This window comes from Gasterosteus aculeatus, chromosome 4 (genome assembly GCF_964276395.1).
Source record: "Gasterosteus aculeatus chromosome 4, fGasAcu3.hap1.1, whole genome shotgun sequence".
Lineage (NCBI taxonomy): Eukaryota > Metazoa > Chordata > Actinopteri > Perciformes > Gasterosteidae > Gasterosteus > Gasterosteus aculeatus.
The window spans coordinates 29,894,197-29,911,804 of record NC_135691.1 but is presented as its reverse complement, the minus strand read 5'-3'; the positions used below and the strand labels follow the sequence as shown (position 1 = coordinate 29,911,804).

The 17,608-nt window shown below is 41.5% G+C and overlaps 24 non-coding genes across 24 annotated transcripts; all 24 read right to left on the bottom strand.

Annotated features, from left to right (window-relative positions):
- Window positions 1–491: 491 nt before the first annotated feature.
- trnae-cuc (transfer RNA glutamic acid (anticodon CUC)) lies at window positions 492–563 on the bottom strand. The gene has a single exon. It is a non-coding gene; the product is annotated as a tRNA-Glu (tRNA).
- Window positions 564–669: 106 nt separating this feature from the next.
- trnae-uuc (transfer RNA glutamic acid (anticodon UUC)) lies at window positions 670–741 on the bottom strand. Its single transcript has one exon. It is a non-coding gene; the product is annotated as a tRNA-Glu (tRNA).
- Window positions 742–1,826: 1,085 nt separating this feature from the next.
- trnae-cuc (transfer RNA glutamic acid (anticodon CUC)) lies at window positions 1,827–1,898 on the bottom strand. Its single transcript has one exon. It is a non-coding gene; the product is annotated as a tRNA-Glu (tRNA).
- A 2,245-nt stretch (window positions 1,899–4,143) lies between these two features.
- On the bottom strand, window positions 4,144–4,215 carry trnae-uuc (transfer RNA glutamic acid (anticodon UUC)). The gene has a single exon. It is a non-coding gene; the product is annotated as a tRNA-Glu (tRNA).
- Window positions 4,216–6,638: 2,423 nt separating this feature from the next.
- Window positions 6,639–6,710, bottom strand: trnae-uuc (transfer RNA glutamic acid (anticodon UUC)). The gene has a single exon. It is a non-coding gene; the product is annotated as a tRNA-Glu (tRNA).
- A 492-nt stretch (window positions 6,711–7,202) lies between these two features.
- Window positions 7,203–7,274, bottom strand: trnae-cuc (transfer RNA glutamic acid (anticodon CUC)). The gene has a single exon. It is a non-coding gene; the product is annotated as a tRNA-Glu (tRNA).
- Window positions 7,275–7,427: 153 nt separating this feature from the next.
- On the bottom strand, window positions 7,428–7,499 carry trnae-cuc (transfer RNA glutamic acid (anticodon CUC)). Its single transcript has one exon. It is a non-coding gene; the product is annotated as a tRNA-Glu (tRNA).
- A 106-nt stretch (window positions 7,500–7,605) lies between these two features.
- On the bottom strand, window positions 7,606–7,677 carry trnae-uuc (transfer RNA glutamic acid (anticodon UUC)). Its single transcript has one exon. It is a non-coding gene; the product is annotated as a tRNA-Glu (tRNA).
- A 716-nt stretch (window positions 7,678–8,393) lies between these two features.
- On the bottom strand, window positions 8,394–8,465 carry trnae-uuc (transfer RNA glutamic acid (anticodon UUC)). Its single transcript has one exon. It is a non-coding gene; the product is annotated as a tRNA-Glu (tRNA).
- Window positions 8,466–9,182: 717 nt separating this feature from the next.
- Window positions 9,183–9,254, bottom strand: trnae-cuc (transfer RNA glutamic acid (anticodon CUC)). The gene has a single exon. It is a non-coding gene; the product is annotated as a tRNA-Glu (tRNA).
- A 153-nt stretch (window positions 9,255–9,407) lies between these two features.
- On the bottom strand, window positions 9,408–9,479 carry trnae-uuc (transfer RNA glutamic acid (anticodon UUC)). The gene has a single exon. It is a non-coding gene; the product is annotated as a tRNA-Glu (tRNA).
- Window positions 9,480–11,499: 2,020 nt separating this feature from the next.
- Window positions 11,500–11,571, bottom strand: trnae-uuc (transfer RNA glutamic acid (anticodon UUC)). Its single transcript has one exon. It is a non-coding gene; the product is annotated as a tRNA-Glu (tRNA).
- Window positions 11,572–12,063: 492 nt separating this feature from the next.
- On the bottom strand, window positions 12,064–12,135 carry trnae-cuc (transfer RNA glutamic acid (anticodon CUC)). The gene has a single exon. It is a non-coding gene; the product is annotated as a tRNA-Glu (tRNA).
- Window positions 12,136–12,288: 153 nt separating this feature from the next.
- trnae-uuc (transfer RNA glutamic acid (anticodon UUC)) lies at window positions 12,289–12,360 on the bottom strand. Its single transcript has one exon. It is a non-coding gene; the product is annotated as a tRNA-Glu (tRNA).
- A 492-nt stretch (window positions 12,361–12,852) lies between these two features.
- trnae-cuc (transfer RNA glutamic acid (anticodon CUC)) lies at window positions 12,853–12,924 on the bottom strand. The gene has a single exon. It is a non-coding gene; the product is annotated as a tRNA-Glu (tRNA).
- Window positions 12,925–13,030: 106 nt separating this feature from the next.
- trnae-uuc (transfer RNA glutamic acid (anticodon UUC)) lies at window positions 13,031–13,102 on the bottom strand. Its single transcript has one exon. It is a non-coding gene; the product is annotated as a tRNA-Glu (tRNA).
- Window positions 13,103–13,994: 892 nt separating this feature from the next.
- trnae-uuc (transfer RNA glutamic acid (anticodon UUC)) lies at window positions 13,995–14,066 on the bottom strand. The gene has a single exon. It is a non-coding gene; the product is annotated as a tRNA-Glu (tRNA).
- A 492-nt stretch (window positions 14,067–14,558) lies between these two features.
- On the bottom strand, window positions 14,559–14,630 carry trnae-cuc (transfer RNA glutamic acid (anticodon CUC)). The gene has a single exon. It is a non-coding gene; the product is annotated as a tRNA-Glu (tRNA).
- A 492-nt stretch (window positions 14,631–15,122) lies between these two features.
- Window positions 15,123–15,194, bottom strand: trnae-cuc (transfer RNA glutamic acid (anticodon CUC)). Its single transcript has one exon. It is a non-coding gene; the product is annotated as a tRNA-Glu (tRNA).
- A 153-nt stretch (window positions 15,195–15,347) lies between these two features.
- Window positions 15,348–15,419, bottom strand: trnae-uuc (transfer RNA glutamic acid (anticodon UUC)). Its single transcript has one exon. It is a non-coding gene; the product is annotated as a tRNA-Glu (tRNA).
- A 346-nt stretch (window positions 15,420–15,765) lies between these two features.
- Window positions 15,766–15,837, bottom strand: trnae-uuc (transfer RNA glutamic acid (anticodon UUC)). The gene has a single exon. It is a non-coding gene; the product is annotated as a tRNA-Glu (tRNA).
- A 492-nt stretch (window positions 15,838–16,329) lies between these two features.
- On the bottom strand, window positions 16,330–16,401 carry trnae-cuc (transfer RNA glutamic acid (anticodon CUC)). The gene has a single exon. It is a non-coding gene; the product is annotated as a tRNA-Glu (tRNA).
- Window positions 16,402–16,554: 153 nt separating this feature from the next.
- Window positions 16,555–16,626, bottom strand: trnae-uuc (transfer RNA glutamic acid (anticodon UUC)). The gene has a single exon. It is a non-coding gene; the product is annotated as a tRNA-Glu (tRNA).
- A 717-nt stretch (window positions 16,627–17,343) lies between these two features.
- trnae-uuc (transfer RNA glutamic acid (anticodon UUC)) lies at window positions 17,344–17,415 on the bottom strand. Its single transcript has one exon. It is a non-coding gene; the product is annotated as a tRNA-Glu (tRNA).
- Between the last annotated feature and the right edge of the window lie 193 nt (window positions 17,416–17,608).

The window sequence follows — 17,608 nt, the reverse complement described above, 5'->3', positions numbered from 1 at the left end:
ACAATTATGCAAATGGAGTCATAGTTTAAGTCGAATACATTAAAAACATCTGCAGTTTGGCTTGAATTAAAAGTTAAAGCTTGAATTCCCTGACCAGGAATTTAACACTTTATTTCTGACTTCCCTGACCGGAAATTGAACCCTGGCCACAGCTGTGAAAGCGCCAAATCCTAGCCACTAGACCATCAGGGACACAATTATGCAAATGAAGTCATAGTTTAAGTCGAATACATTAAAAACATCTGCAGTTTGGCTTGAATTAAAAGTTAAAGCTTGAATTCCCTGACCAGGAATTTAACACTTTATTTCTGACTTCCCTGACCGGAAATTGAACCCGGGCCACAGCGGTGAAAGCGCCAAATCCTAGCCACTAGACCCTCAGGGACACAATTATGCAAATGGAGTCATAGTTTAAGTCGAATGCTTTAAAAACATCTGTAGTTTGGCTTGAATTAAAAGTTGGATCTGGAATTCCAAACTCTAAATTTCATTTCCCTGACCGGGAATTGAACCCGGGCCGCGGCGGTGAGAGCACCGAATCCTAGCCACTAGACCATCAGGGACATGATTATGCAAATGAAGTCATAGTTTAAGTCAAAAGCTTTAAAAACATCTGCAGTTTGGCTTGAATTAAAAGTTGGATCTGGAATTCCAAACTCTAAATCTCATTTCCCTGACCGGGAATTGAACCCGGGCCGCGGCGGTGAAAGCGCCAAATCCTAGCCACTAGACCATCAGGGACACGATTATGCAAATGAAGTCATAGTTTAAGTCGAATACATTAAAAACATCTGCAGTTTGGCTTGAATTAAAAGTTAAAGCTTGAATTCCCTGACCAGGAATTTAACACTTTATTTCTGACTTCCCTGACCGGAAATTGAACCCTGGCCACAGCTGTGAAAGCGCCAAATCCTAGCCACTAGACCATCAGGGACACAATTATGCAAATGAAGTCATAGTTTAAGTCGAATACATTAAAAACATCTGCAGTTTGGCTTGAATTAAAAGTTAAAGCTTGAATTCCCTGACCAGGAATTTAACACTTTATTTCTGACTTCCCTGACCGGAAATTGAACCCGGGCCACAGCGGTGAAAGCGCCAAATCCTAGCCACTAGACCCTCAGGGACACAATTATGCAAATGAAGTCATAGTTTAAGTCGAATACTTTAAAAACATCTGCAGTTTGGCTTGAATTAAAAGTTGGATCTGGAATTCCAAACTCCAAATCTCATTTCCCTGACCGGAAATTGAACCCGGGCCGCGACGGTGAAAGCGCCAAATCCTAGCCACTAGAACATCAGGGACACAATTATGCAAATGAAGTCATAGTTTAAGTCGAATACATTAAAAACATCTGCAGTTTGGCTTGAATTAAAAGTTAAAGCTTGAATTCCCTGACCAGGAATTTAACACTTTATTTCTGACTTCCCTGACCGGAAATTGAACCCGGGCCACAGCGGTGAAAGCGCCAAATCCTAGCCACTAGACCCTCAGGGACACAATTATGCAAATGAAGTCATAGTTTAAGTCGAATACTTTAAAAACATCTGCAGTTTGGCTTGAATTAAAAGTTGGATCTGGAATTCCAAACTCCAAATCTCATTTCCCTGACCGGAAATTGAACCCGGGCCGCGGCGGTGAGAGCGCCGAATCCTAGCCACTAGACCATCAGCATGATTATGCTAATGAAGTCTTAATTTAAGTCGAAAACTTTAAAAACATCTGCAGTTTGGCTTGAATTAAAAGTTGGATCTGGAATTCCATAACATCTGCAATTTGGCTTGAATTAAAAGTTGGATCTGGAATTCCAAACTCTAAATCTCATTTCCCTGACCGGGAATTGAACCCGGGCCGCGGCGGTGAGAGCGCCGAATCCTAGCCACTAGACCATCAGGGACATGATTATGCTAATGAAGTCTTAATTTAAGTCGAAAACTTTAAAAACATCTGCAGTTTGGCTTGAATTAAAAGTTGGATCTGGAATTCCATAACATCTGCAATTTGGCTTGAATTAAAAGTTGGATCTGGAATTCCAAACTCTAAATCTCATTTCCGTGACCGGGAATTGAACCCGGGCCGCGGCGGTGAAAGCGCCAAATCCTAGCCACTAGAATATCAGGGACACAATTATGCAAATGGAGTCATAGTTTAAGTCGAATGCTTTAAAAACATCTGTAGTTTGGCTTGAATTAAAATTTAGAGCTTCAATTCCCTGACTAGGAATTTAACACTTTATATCTGATTTCCCTGACCGGAAATTGAACCCGGGCCACAGCTGTGAAAGCGCCAAATCCTAGCCACTAGACCATCAGGGACACAATTATGCAAATGAAGTCATAGTTTAAGTCGAATACATTAAAAACATCTGCAGTTTGGCTTGAATTAAAAGTTAAAGCTTGAATTCCCTGACCAGGAATTTAACACTTTATATCTGACTTCCCTGACCGGAAATTGAACCCGGGCCACATTTGTGAAAGCGCCAAATCCTAGCCACTAGACCCTCAGGGACACAATTATGCAAATGAAGTCATAGTTTAAGTCGAATGCTTTAAAAACATCTGCAGTTTGGCTTGAATTAAAAGTTGGATCTGGAATTCCAAACTCTAAATCTCATTTCCCTGACCGGGAATTGAACCCGGGCCACAGCTGTGAAAGCGCCAAATCCTAGCCACTAGACCATCAGGGACACAATTATGCAAATGAAGTCATAGTTTAAGTCGAATACATTAAAAACATCTGCAGTTTGGCTTGAATTAAAAGTTAAAGCTTGAATTCCCTGACCAGGAATTTAACACTTTATATCTGACTTCCCTGACCGGAAATTGAACCCGGGCCACAGCGGTGAAAGCGCCAAATCCTAGCCACTAGACCCTCAGGGACACAATTATGCAAATGAAGTCATAGTTTAAGTTGAAAACTTTAAAAACATCTGCAGTTTGGCTTGAATTAAAAGTTGGATCTGGAATTCCAAACTCCAAATCTCATTTCCCTGACCGGAAATTGAACCCGGGCCGCGACGGTGAAAGCGCCAAATCCTAGCCACTAGAACATCAGGGACACAATTATGCAAATGAAGTCATAGTTTAAGTCGAATACATTAAAAACATCTGCAGTTTGGCTTGAATTAAAAGTTAAAGCTTGAATTCCCTGACCAGGAAATTAACACTTTATATCTGACTTCCCTGACCGGAAATTGAACCCGGGCCACAGCGGTGAAAGCGCCAAATCCTAGCCACTAGACCATCAGGGACACAATTATGCAAATGGAGTCATAGTTTAAGTCGAATACATTAAAAGCATCTGCAGTTTGGCTTGAATTAAAAGTTAAAGCTTGAATTCCCTGACCAGGAATTTAACACTTCATTTCTGACTTCCCTGACCGGAAATTGAACCCTGGCCACAGCTGTGAAAGCGCCAAATCCTAGCCACTAGACCATCAGGGACACAATTATGCAAATGAAGTCATAGTTTAAGTCGAATACATTAAAAACATCTGCAGTTTGGCTTGAATTAAAAGTTAAAGCTTGAATTCCCTGACCAGGAATTTAACACTTTATTTCTGACTTCCCTGACCGGAAATTGAACCCGGGCCACAGCGGTGAAAGCGCCAAATCCTAGCCACTAGACCCTCAGGGACACAATTATGCAAATGAAGTCATAGTTTAAGTCGAATACTTTAAAAACATCTGCAGTTTGGCTTGAATTAAAAGTTGGATCTGGAATTCCAAACTCCAAATCTCATTTCCCTGACCGGAAATTGAACCCGGGCCGCGGCGGTGAGAGCGCCGAATCCTAGCCACTAGACCATCAGGGACATGATTATGCTAATGAAGTCTTAATTTAAGTCGAAAACTTTAAAAACATCTGCAGTTTGGCTTGAATTAAAAGTTGGATCTGGAATTCCAAACTCTAAATCTCATTTCCCTGACCGGGAATTGAACCCGGGCCGCGGCGGTGAGAGCGCCGAATCCTAGCCACTAGACCATCAGCATGATTATGCTAATGAAGTCTTAATTTAAGTCGAAAACTTTAAAAACATCTGCAGTTTGGCTTGAATTAAAAGTTGGATCTGGAATTCCATAACATCTGCAATTTGGCTTGAATTAAAAGTTGGATCTGGAATTCCAAACTCTAAATCTCATTTCCCTGACCGGGAATTGAACCCGGGCCGCGGCGGTGAAAGCGCCAAATCCTAGCCACTAGACCATCAGGGACACAATTATGCAAATGAAGTCATAGTTTAAGTCGAATACATTAAAAACATCTGCAGTTTGGCTTGAATTAAAAGTTAAAGCTTGAATTCCCTGACCAGGAATTTAACACTTTATATCTGACTTCCCTGACCGGAAATTGAACCCGGGCCACATTTGTGACAGCGCCAAATCCTAGCCACTAGACCATCAGGGACACAATTATGCAAATGAAGTCATAGTTTAAGTCGAATACATTAAAAACATCTGCAGTTTGGCTTGAATTAAAAGTTAAAGCTTGAATTCCCTGACCAGGAATTTAACACTTTATATCTGACTTCCCTGACCGGAAATTGAACCCGGGCCACATTTGTGAAAGCGCCAAATCCTAGCCACTAGACCCTCAGGGACACAATTATGCAAATGAAGTCATAGTTTAAGTCGAATGCTTTAAAAACATCTGCAGTTTGGCTTGAATTAAAAGTTGGATCTGGAATTCCAAACTCTAAATCTCATTTCCCTGACCGGGAATAGAACCCGGGCCGCGGCGGTGAGAGCGCCGAATCCTAGCCACTAGACCATCAGGGACATGATTATGCTAATGAAGTCTTAATTTAAGTCGAAAACTTTAAAAACATCTGCAGTTTGGCTTGAATTAAAAGTTGGATCTGGAATTCCATAACATCTGCAATTTGGCTTGAATTAAAAGTTGGATCTGGAATTCCAAACTCTAAATTTCATATTCCTGACCGGGAATTGAACCCGGGCCGCGGCGGTGAGAGCACCGAATCCTAGCCACTAGACCATCAGGGACATGATTATGCAAATGAAGTCATAGTTTAAGTCGAATGCTTTAAAAACATCTGCAGTTTGGCTTGAATTAAAAGTTGGATCTGGAATTCCAAACTCTAAATCTCATTTCCCTGACCGGGAATTGAACCCGGGCCACAGCTGTGAAAGCGCCAAATCCTAGCCACTAGACCATCAGGGACACAATTATGCAAATGAAGTCATAGTTTAAGTCGAATACATTAAAAACATCTGCAGTTTGGCTTGAATTAAAAGTTAAAGCTTGAATTCCCTGACCAGGAATTTAACACTTTATATCTGACTTCCCTGACCGGAAATTGAACCCGGGCCACAGCGGTGAAAGCGCCAAATCCTAGCCACTAGACCCTCAGGGACACAATTATGCAAATGAAGTCATAGTTTAAGTTGAAAACTTTAAAAACATCTGCAGTTTGGCTTGAATTAAAAGTTGGATCTGGAATTCCAAACTCCAAATCTCATTTCCCTGACCGGAAATTGAACCCGGGCCGCGACGGTGAAAGCGCCAAATCCTAGCCACTAGAACATCAGGGACACAATTATGCAAATGAAGTCATAGTTTAAGTCGAATACATTAAAAACATCTGCAGTTTGGCTTGAATTAAAAGTTAAAGCTTGAATTCCCTGACCAGGAAATTAACACTTTATATCTGACTTCCCTGACCGGAAATTGAACCCGGGCCACAGCGGTGAAAGCGCCAAATCCTAGCCACTAGACCATCAGGGACACAATTATGCAAATGGAGTCATAGTTTAAGTCGAATACATTAAAAACATCTGCAGTTTGGCTTGAATTAAAAGTTAAAGCTTGAATTCCCTGACCAGGAATTTAACACTTCATTTCTGACTTCCCTGACCGGAAATTGAACCCTGGCCACAGCTGTGAAAGCGCCAAATCCTAGCCACTAGACCATCAGGGACACAATTATGCAAATGAAGTCATAGTTTAAGTCGAATACATTAAAAACATCTGCAGTTTGGCTTGAATTAAAAGTTAAAGCTTGAATTCCCTGACCAGGAATTTAACACTTTATTTCTGACTTCCCTGACCGGAAATTGAACCCGGGCCACAGCGGTGAAAGCGCCAAATCCTAGCCACTAGACCCTCAGGGACACAATTATGCAAATGAAGTCATAGTTTAAGTCGAATACTTTAAAAACATCTGCAGTTTGGCTTGAATTAAAAGTTGGATCTGGAATTCCAAACTCCAAATCTCATTTCCCTGACCGGAAATTGAACCCGGGCCGCGGCGGTGAGAGCGCCGAATCCTAGCCACTAGACCATCAGGGACATGATTATGCTAATGAAGTCTTAATTTAAGTCGAAAACTTTAAAAACATCTGCAGTTTGGCTTGAATTAAAAGTTGGATCTGGAATTCCAAACTCTAAATCTCATTTCCCTGACCGGGAATTGAACCCGGGCCGCGGCGGTGAGAGCGCCGAATCCTAGCCACTAGACCATCAGCATGATTATGCTAATGAAGTCTTAATTTAAGTCGAAAACTTTAAAAACATCTGCAGTTTGGCTTGAATTAAAAGTTGGATCTGGAATTCCATAACATCTGCAATTTGGCTTGAATTAAAAGTTGGATCTGGAATTCCAAACTCTAAATCTCATTTCCCTGACCGGGAATTGAACCCGGGCCGCGGCGGTGAAAGCGCCAAATCCTAGCCACTAGACCATCAGGGACACAATTATGCAAATGAAGTCATAGTTTAAGTCGAATACATTAAAAACATCTGCAGTTTGGCTTGAATTAAAAGTTAAAGCTTGAATTTCCTGACCAGGAATTTAACACTTTATATCTGACTTCCCTGACCGGAAATTGAACCCGGGCCACATTTGTGACAGCGCCAAATCCTAGCCACTAGACCATCAGGGACACAATTATGCAAATGAAGTCATAGTTTAAGTCGAATACATTAAAAACATCTGCAGTTTGGCTTGAATTAAAAGTTAAAGCTTGAATTCCCTGACCAGGAATTTAACACTTTATATCTGACTTCCCTGACCGGAAATTGAACCCGGGCCACATTTGTGAAAGCGCCAAATCCTAGCCACTAGACCCTCAGGGACACAATTATGCAAATGAAGTCATAGTTTAAGTCGAATGCTTTAAAAACATCTGCAGTTTGGCTTGAATTAAAAGTTGGATCTGGAATTCCAAACTCTAAATCTCATTTCCCTGACCGGGAATTGAACCCGGGCCGCGGCGGTGAGAGCGCCGAATCCTAGCCACTAGACCATCAGGGACATGATTATGCTAATGAAGTCTTAATTTAAGTCGAAAACTTTAAAAACATCTGCAGTTTGGCTTGAATTAAAAGTTGGATCTGGAATTCCATAACATCTGCAATTTGGCTTGAATTAAAAGTTGGATCTGGAATTCCAAACTCTAAATTTCATTTCCCTGACCGGGAATTGAACCCGGGCCGCGGCGGTGAGAGCACCGAATCCTAGCCACTAGACCATCAGGGACATGATTATGCAAATGAAGTCATAGTTTAAGTCAAAAGCTTTAAAAACATCTGCAGTTTGGCTTGAATTAAAAGTTGGATCTGGAATTCCAAACTCTAAATCTCATTTCCCTGACCGGGAATTGAACCCGGGCCGCGGCGGTGAAAGCGCCAAATCCTAGCCACTAGACCATCAGGGACACGATTATGCAAATGAAGTCATAGTTTAAGTCGAATACATTAAAAACATCTGCAGTTTGGCTTGAATTAAAAGTTAAAGCTTGAATTCCCTGACCAGGAATTTAACACTTTATTTCTGACTTCCCTGACCGGAAATTGAACCCTGGCCACAGCTGTGAAAGCGCCAAATCCTAGCCACTAGACCATCAGGGACACAATTATGCAAATGAAGTCATAGTTTAAGTCGAATACATTAAAAACATCTGCAGTTTGGCTTGAATTAAAAGTTAAAGCTTGAATTCCCTGACCAGGAATTTAACACTTTATTTCTGACTTCCCTGACCGGAAATTGAACCCGGGCCACAGCGGTGAAAGCGCCAAATCCTAGCCACTAGACCCTCAGGGACACAATTATGCAAATGAAGTCATAGTTTAAGTCGAATACTTTAAAAACATCTGCAGTTTGGCTTGAATTAAAAGTTGGATCTGGAATTCCAAACTCCAAATCTCATTTCCCTGACCGGAAATTGAACCCGGGCCGCGGCGGTGAGAGCGCCGAATCCTAGCCACTAGACCATCAGGGACATGATTATGCTAATGAAGTCTTAATTTAAGTCGAAAACTTTAAAAACATCTGCAGTTTGGCTTGAATTAAAAGTTGGATCTGGAATTCCATAACATCTGCAATTTGGCTTGAATTAAAGTTGGATCTGGAATTCCAAACTCTAAATCTCATTTCCCTGACCGGGAATTGAACCCGGGCCGCGGCGGTGAAAGCGCCAAATCCTAGCCACTAGACCATCAGGGACACAATTATGCAAATGAAGTCATAGTTTAAGTCGAATACATTAAAAACATCTGCAGTTTGGCTTGAATTAAAAGTTAAAGCTTGAATTCCCTGACCAGGAATTTAACACTTTATATCTGACTTCCCTGACCGGAAATTGAACCCGGGCCGCGACGGTGAAAGCGCCAAATCCTAGCCACTAGAACATCAGGGACACAATTATGCAAATGAAGTCATAGTTTAAGTCGAATACTTTAAAAACATCTGCAGTTTGGCTTGAATTAAAAGTTAAAGCTGGAATTCCCTGACCAGGAATTTAACACTTTATATCTGACTTCCCTGACCGGAAATTGAACCCTGGCCACAGCGGTGAAAGCGCCAAATCCTAGCCACTAGACCCTCAGGGACACAATTATGCAAATGAAGTCATAGTTTAAGTCGAATACTTTAAAAACATCTGCAGTTTGGCTTGAATTAAAAGTTGGATCTGGAATTCCAAACTCCAAATCTCATTTCCCTGACCGGAAATTGAACCCGGGCCGCGACGGTGAAAGCGCCAAATCCTAGCCACTAGACCATCAGGGACATGTATATGCTAATGAAGTCTTAATTTAAGTCGAAAACTTTAAAAACATCTGCAGTTTGGCTTGAATTAAAAGTTTGATCTGGAATTCCATAACATCTGCAGTTTGGCTTGAATTAAAAGTTGGATCTGGAATTCCAAACTCTAAATCTCATTTCCCTGACCGGGAATTGAACCCGGGCCGCGGCGGTGAGAGCGCCGAATCCTAGCCACTAGACCATCAGGGACATGATTATGCTAATGAAGTCTTAATTTAAGTCGAAAACTTTAAAAACATCTGCAGTTTGGCTTGAATTAAAAGTTGGATCTGGAATTCCATAACATCTGCAATTTGGCTTGAATTAAAAGTTGGATCTGGAATTCCAAACTCTAAATCTCATTTCCGTGACCGGGAATTGAACCCGGGCCGCGGCGGTGAAAGCGCCAAATCCTAGCCACTAGACCATCAGGGACACAATTATGTAAATGGAGTCATAGTTTAAGTCGAATGCTTTAAAAACATCTGTAGTTTGGCTTGAATTAAAATTTAGAGCTTCAATTCCCTGACTAGGAATTTAACACTTTATATCTGATTTCCCTGACCGGAAATTGAACCCGGGCCACAGCTGTGAAAGCGCCAAATCCTAGCCACTAGACCATCAGGGACACAATTATGCAAATGAAGTCATAGTTTAAGTCGAATACATTAAAAACATCTGCAGTTTGGCTTGAATTAAAAGTTAAAGCTTGAATTCCCTGACCAGGAATTTAACACTTTATATCTGACTTCCCTGACCGGAAATTGAACCCGGGCCACATTTGTGAAAGCGCCAAATCCTAGCCACTAGACCCTCAGGGACACAATTATGCAAATAAAGTCATAGTTTAAGTCGAATGCTTTAAAAACATCTGCAGTTTGGCTTGAATTAAAAGTTGGATCTGGAATTCCAAACTCTAAATCTCATTTCCCTGACCGGGAATTGAACCCGGGCCACAGCTGTGAAAGCGCCAAATCCTAGCCACTAGACCATCAGGGACACAATTATGCAAATGAAGTCATAGTTTAAGTCGAATACATTAAAAACATCTGCAGTTTGGCTTGAATTAAAAGTTAAAGCTTGAATTCCCTGACCAGGAATTTAACACTTTATATCTGACTTCCCTGACCGGAAATTGAACCCGGGCCACAGCGGTGAAAGCGCCAAATCCTAGCCACTAGACCCTCAGGGACACAATTATGCAAATGAAGTCATAGTTTAAGTTGAAAACTTTAAAAACATCTGCAGTTTGGCTTGAATTAAAAGTTGGATCTGGAATTCCAAACTCCAAATCTCATTTCCCTGACCGGAAATTGAACCCGGGCCGCAACGGTGAAAGCGCCAAATCCTAGCCACTAGAACATCAGGGACACAATTATGCAAATGAAGTCATAGTTTAAGTCGAATACATTAAAAACATCTGCAGTTTGGCTTGAATTAAAAGTTAAAGCTTGAATTCCCTGACCAGGAAATTAACACTTTATATCTGACTTCCCTGACCGGAAATTGAACCCGGGCCACAGCGGTGAAAGCGCCAAATCCTAGCCACTAGACCATCAGGGACACAATTATGCAAATGGAGTCATAGTTTAAGTCGAATACATTAAAAACATCTGCAGTTTGGCTTGAATTAAAAGTTAAAGCTTGAATTCCCTGACCAGGAATTTAACACTTTATTTCTGACTTCCCTGACCGGAAATTGAACCCTGGCCACAGCTGTGAAAGCGCCAAATCCTAGCCACTAGACCATCAGGGACACAATTATGCAAATGAAGTCATAGTTTAAGTCGAATACATTAAAAACATCTGCAGTTTGGCTTGAATTAAAAGTTAAAGCTTAAATTCCCTGACCAGGAATTTAACACTTTATTTCTGACTTCCCTGACCGGAAATTGAACCCGGGCCACAGCGGTGAAAGCGCCAAATCCTAGCCACTAGACCCTCAGGGACACAATTATGCAAATGAAGTCATAGTTTAAGTCGAATACTTTAAAAACATCTGCAGTTTGGCTTGAATTAAAAGTTGGATCTGGAATTCCAAACTCCAAATCTCATTTCCCTGACCGGAAATTGAACCCGGGCCGCGGCGGTGAGAGCGCCGAATCCTAGCCACTAGACCATCAGGGACATGATTATGCTAATGAAGTCTTAATTTAAGTCGAAAACTTTAAAAACATCTGCAGTTTGGCTTGAATTAAAAGTTGGATCTGGAATTCCAAACTCTAAATCTCATTTCCCTGACCGGGAATTGAACCCGGGCCGCGGCGGTGAGAGCGCCGAATCCTAGCCACTAGACCATCAGCATGATTATGCTAATGAAGTCTTAATTTAAGTCGAAAACTTTAAAAACATCTGCAGTTTGGCTTGAATTAAAAGTTGGATCTGGAATTCCATAACATCTGCAATTTGGCTTGAATTAAAAGTTGGATCTGGAATTCCAAACTCTAAATCTCATTTCCCTGACCGGGAATTGAACCCGGGCCGCGGCGGTGAAAGCGCCAAATCCTAGCCACTAGACCATCAGGGACACAATTATGCAAATGAAGTCATAGTTTAAGTCGAATACATTAAAAACATCTGCAGTTTGGCTTGAATTAAAAGTTAAAGCTTGAATTCCCTGACCAGGAATTTAACACTTTATATCTGACTTCCCTGACCGGAAATTGAACCCGGGCCACATTTGTGACAGCGCCAAATCCTAGCCACTAGACCATCAGGGACACAATTATGCAAATGAAGTCATAGTTTAAGTCGAATACATTAAAAACATCTGCAGTTTGGCTTGAATTAAAAGTTAAAGCTTGAATTCCCTGACCAGGAATTTAACACTTTATATCTGACTTCCCTGACCGGAAATTGAACCCGGGCCACATTTGTGAAAGCGCCAAATCCTAGCCACTAGACCCTCAGGGACACAATTATGCAAATGAAGTCATAGTTTAAGTCGAATGCTTTAAAAACATCTGCAGTTTGGCTTGAATTAAAAGTTGGATCTGGAATTCCAAACTCTAAATCTCATTTCCCTGACCGGGAATTGAACCCGGGCCGCGGCGGTGAGAGCGCCGAATCCTAGCCACTAGACCATCAGGGACATGATTATGCTAATGAAGTCTTAATTTAAGTCGAAAACTTTAAAAACATCTGCAGTTTGGCTTGAATTAAAAGTTGGATCTGGAATTCCATAACATCTGCAATTTGGCTTGAATTAAAAGTTGGATCTGGAATTCCAAACTCTAAATCTCATTTCCGTGACCGGGAATTGAACCCGGGCCGCGGCGGTGAAAGCGCCAAATCCTAGCCACTAGACCATCAGGGACACAATTATGCAAATGGAGTCATAGTTTAAGTCGAATGCTTTAAAAACATCTGTAGTTTGGCTTGAATTAAAATTTAGAGCTTCAATTCCCTGACTAGGAATTTAACACTTTATATCTGATTTCCCTGACCGGAAATTGAACCCGGGCCACAGCTGTGAAAGCGCCAAATCCTAGCCACTAGACCATCAGGGACACAATTATGCAAATGAAGTCATAGTTTAAGTCGAATACATTAAAAACATCTGCAGTTTGGCTTGAATTAAAAGTTAAAGCTTGAATTCCCTGACCAGGAATTTAACACTTTATATCTGACTTCCCTGACCGGAAATTGAACCCGGGCCACAGCGGTGAAAGCGCCAAATCCTAGCCACTAGACCCTCAGGGACACAATTATGCAAATGAAGTCATAGTTTAAGTTGAATACTTTAAAAACATCTGCAGTTTGGCTTGAATTAAAAGTTGGATCTGGAATTCCAAACTCCAAATTTCATTTCCCTGACCGGGAATTGAACCCGGGCCGCGGCGGTGAGAGCACCGAATCCTAGCCACTAGACCATCAGGGACATGATTATGCAAATGAAGTCATAGTTTAAGTCAAAAGCTTTAAAAACATCTGCAGTTTGGCTTGAATTAAAAGTTGGATCTGGAATTCCAAACTCTAAATCTCATTTCCCTGACCGGGAATTGAACCCGGGCCGCGGCGGTGAAAGCGCCAAATCCTAGCCACTAGACCATCAGGGACACGATTATGCAAATGAAGTCATAGTTTAAGTCGAATACATTAAAAACATCTGCAGTTTGGCTTGAATTAAAAGTTAAAGCTTGAATTCCCTGACCAGGAATTTAACACTTTATTTCTGACTTCCCTGACCGGAAATTGAACCCTGGCCACAGCTGTGAAAGCGCCAAATCCTAGCCACTAGACCATCAGGGACACAATTATGCAAATGAAGTCATAGTTTAAGTCGAATACATTAAAAACATCTGCAGTTTGGCTTGAATTAAAAGTTAAAGCTTGAATTCCCTGACCAGGAATTTAACACTTTATTTCTGACTTCCCTGACCGGAAATTGAACCCGGGCCACAGCGGTGAAAGCGCCAAATCCTAGCCACTAGACCCTCAGGGACACAATTATGCAAATGAAGTCATAGTTTAAGTCGAATACTTTAAAAACATCTGCAGTTTGGCTTGAATTAAAAGTTGGATCTGGAATTCCAAACTCCAAATCTCATTTCCCTGACCGGAAATTGAACCCGGGCCGCGGCGGTGAGAGCGCCGAATCCTAGCCACTAGACCATCAGGGACATGATTATGCTAATGAAGTCTTAATTTAAGTCGAAAACTTTAAAAACATCTGCAGTTTGGCTTGAATTAAAAGTTGGATCTGGAATTCCAAACTCTAAATCTCATTTCCCTGACCGGGAATTGAACCCGGGCCGCGGCGGTGAGAGCGCCGAATCCTAGCCACTAGACCATCAGCATGATTATGCTAATGAAGTCTTAATTTAAGTCGAAAACTTTAAAAACATCTGCAGTTTGGCTTGAATTAAAAGTTGGATCTGGAATTCCATAACATCTGCAATTTGGCTTGAATTAAAAGTTGGATCTGGAATTCCAAACTCTAAATCTCATTTCCCTGACCGGGAATTGAACCCGGGCCGCGGCGGTGAAAGCGCCAAATCCTAGCCACTAGACCATCAGGGACACAATTATGCAAATGAAGTCATAGTTTAAGTCGAATACATTAAAAACATCTGCAGTTTGGCTTGAATTAAAAGTTAAAGCTTGAATTCCCTGACCAGGAATTTAACACTTTATATCTGACTTCCCTGACCGGAAATTGAACCCGGGCCACATTTGTGACAGCGCCAAATCCTAGCCACTAGACCATCAGGGACACAATTATGCAAATGAAGTCATAGTTTAAGTCGAATACATTAAAAACATCTGCAGTTTGGCTTGAATTAAAAGTTAAAGCTTGAATTCCCTGACCAGGAATTTAACACTTTATATCTGACTTCCCTGACCGGAAATTGAACCCGGGCCACATTTGTGAAAGCGCCAAATCCTAGCCACTAGACCCTCAGGGACACAATTATGCAAATGAAGTCATAGTTTAAGTCGAATGCTTTAAAAACATCTGCAGTTTGGCTTGAATTAAAAGTTGGATCTGGAATTCCAAACTCTAAATCTCATTTCCCTGACCGGGAATTGAACCCGGGCCGCGGCGGTGAGAGCGCCGAATCCTAGCCACTAGACCATCAGGGACACAATTATGCAAATGAAGTCATAGTTTAAGTCGAATACATTAAAAACATCTGCAGTTTGGCTTGAATTAAAAGTTAAAGCTTGAATTCCCTGACCAGGAATTTAACACTTTATATCTGACTTCCCTGACCGGAAATTGAACCCGGGCCACATTTGTGACAGCGCCAAATCCTAGCCACTAGACCATCAGGGACACAATTATGCAAATGAAGTCATAGTTTAAGTCGAATACATTAAAAACATCTGCAGTTTGGCTTGAATTAAAAGTTAAAGCTTGAATTCCCTGACCAGGAATTTAACACTTTATATCTGACTTCCCTGACCGGAAATTGAACCCGGGCCACATTTGTGAAAGCGCCAAATCCTAGCCACTAGACCCTCAGGGACACAATTATGCAAATGAAGTCATAGTTTAAGTCGAATGCTTTAAAAACATCTGCAGTTTGGCTTGAATTAAAAGTTGGATCTGGAATTCCAAACTCTAAATCTCATTTCCCTGACCGGGAATTGAACCCGGGCCGCGGCGGTGAGAGCGCCGAATCCTAGCCACTAGACCATCAGGGACATGATTATGCTAATGAAGTCTTAATTTAAGTCGAAAACTTTAAAAACATCTGCAGTTTGGCTTGAATTAAAAGTTGGATCTGGAATTCCATAACATCTGCAATTTGGCTTGAATTAAAAGTTGGATCTGGAATTCCAAACTCTAAATCTCATTTCCCTGACCGGGAATTGAACCCGGGCCGCGGCGGTGAAAGCGCCAAATCCTAGCCACTAGACCATCAGGGACACAATTATGCAAATGAAGTCATAGTTTAAGTCGAATACATTAAAAACATCTGCAGTTTGGCTTGAATTAAAAGTTAAAGCTTGAATTCCCTGACCAGGAATTTAACACTTTATATCTGACTTCCCTGACCGGAAATTGAACCCGGGCCACATTTGTGAAAGCGCCAAATCCTAGCCACTAGACCATCAGGGACATGATTATGCTAATGAAGTCTTAATTTAAGTCGAAAACTTTAAAAACATCTGCAGTTTGGCTTGAATTAAAAGTTGGATCTGGAATTCCATAACATCTGCAATTTGGCTTGAATTAAAAGTTGGATCTGGAATTCCAAACTCTAAATCTCATTTCCCTGACCGGGAATTGAACCCGGGCCGCGGCGGTGAAAGCGCCAAATCCTAGCCACTAGACCATCAGGGACACAATTATGCAAATGAAGTCATAGTTTAAGTCGAATACATTAAAAACATCTGCAGTTTGGCTTGAATTAAAAGTTAAAGCTTGAATTCCCTGACCAGGAATTTAACACTTTATATCTGACTTCCCTGACCGGAAATTGAACCCGGGCCACATTTGTGAAAGCGCCAAATCCTAGCCACTAGACCATCAGGGACACAATTATGCAAATGAAGTCATAGTTTAAGTCGAATACATTAAAAACATCTGCAGTTTGGCTTGAATTAAAAGTTAAAGCTTGAATTCCCTGACCAGGAATTTAACACTTTATATCTGACTTCCCTGACCGGAAATTGAACCCGGGCCACAGCGGTGAAAGCGCCAAATCCTAGCCACTAGACCATCATGGACACAATTATGCAAATGGAGTCATAGTTTAAGTCGAATGCTTTAAAAACATCTGCAGTTTGGCTTGAATTAAAAGTTGGATCTGGAATTCCAAACTCTAAATCTCATTTCCCTGACCGGGAATTGAACCCGGGCCGCGGCGGTGAGAGCGCCGAATCCTAGCCACTAGACCATCAGGGACATGATTACGCTAATGAAGTCTTAATTTAAGTCGAAAACTTTAAAAACATCTGCAGTTTGGCTTGAATTAAAAGTTGGATCTGGAATTCCATAACATCTGCAATTTGGCTTGAATTAAAAGTTGGATCTGGAATTCCAAACTCTAAATCTCATTTCCCTGACCGGGAATTGAACCCGGGCCGCGGCGGTGAAAGCGCCAAATCCTAGCCACTAGACCATCAGGGACACAATTATGCAAATGAAGTCATAGTTTAAGTCGAATACATTAAAAACATCTGCAGTTTGGCTTGAATTAAAAGTTAAAGCTTGAATTCCCTGACCAGGAATTTAACACTTTATATCTGACTTCCCTGACCGGAAATTGAACCCGGGCCACATTTGTGAAAGCGCCAAATCCTAGCCACTAGACCATCAGGGACACAATTATGCAAATGAAGTCATAGTTTAAGTCGAATACATTAAAAACATCTGCAGTTTGGCTTGAATTAAAAGTTAAAGCTTGAATTCCCTGACCAGGAATTTAACACTTTATATCTGACTTCCCTGACCGGAAATTGAACCCGGGCCACAGCGGTGAAAGCGCCAAATCCTAGCCACTAGACCATCATGGACACAATTATGCAAATGGAGTCATAGTTTAAGTCGAATGCTTTAAAAACATCTGCAGTTTGGCTTGAATTAAAAGTTGGATCTGGAATTCCAAACTCTAAATCTCATTTCCCTGACCGGGAATTGAACACGGGCCGCGGCGGTGAGAGCGCCGAATCCTAGCCACTAGACCATCAGGGACATGATTACGCTAATGAAGTCTTAATTTAAGTCGAAAACTTTAAAAACATCTGCAGTTTGGCTTGAATTAAAAGTTGGATCTGGAATTCCATAACATCTGCAATTTGGCTTGAATTAAAAGTTGGATCTGGAATTCCAAACGCTAAATCTCATTTCCCTGACCAGGAATTGAACCCGGGCCGCGGCGGTGAAAGCGCCAAATCCTAGCCACTAGACCATCAGGGACACAATTATGCAAATGAAGTCATAGTTTAAATCGAATACATTAAAAACATCTGCAGTTTGGCTTGAATTAAAAGTTAAAGCTTGAATTCCCTGACCAGGAATTTAACACTTTATATCTGACTTCCCTGACCGGAAATTGAACCCGGGCCACATTTGTGACAGCGCCAAATCCTAGCCACTAGACCATCAGGGA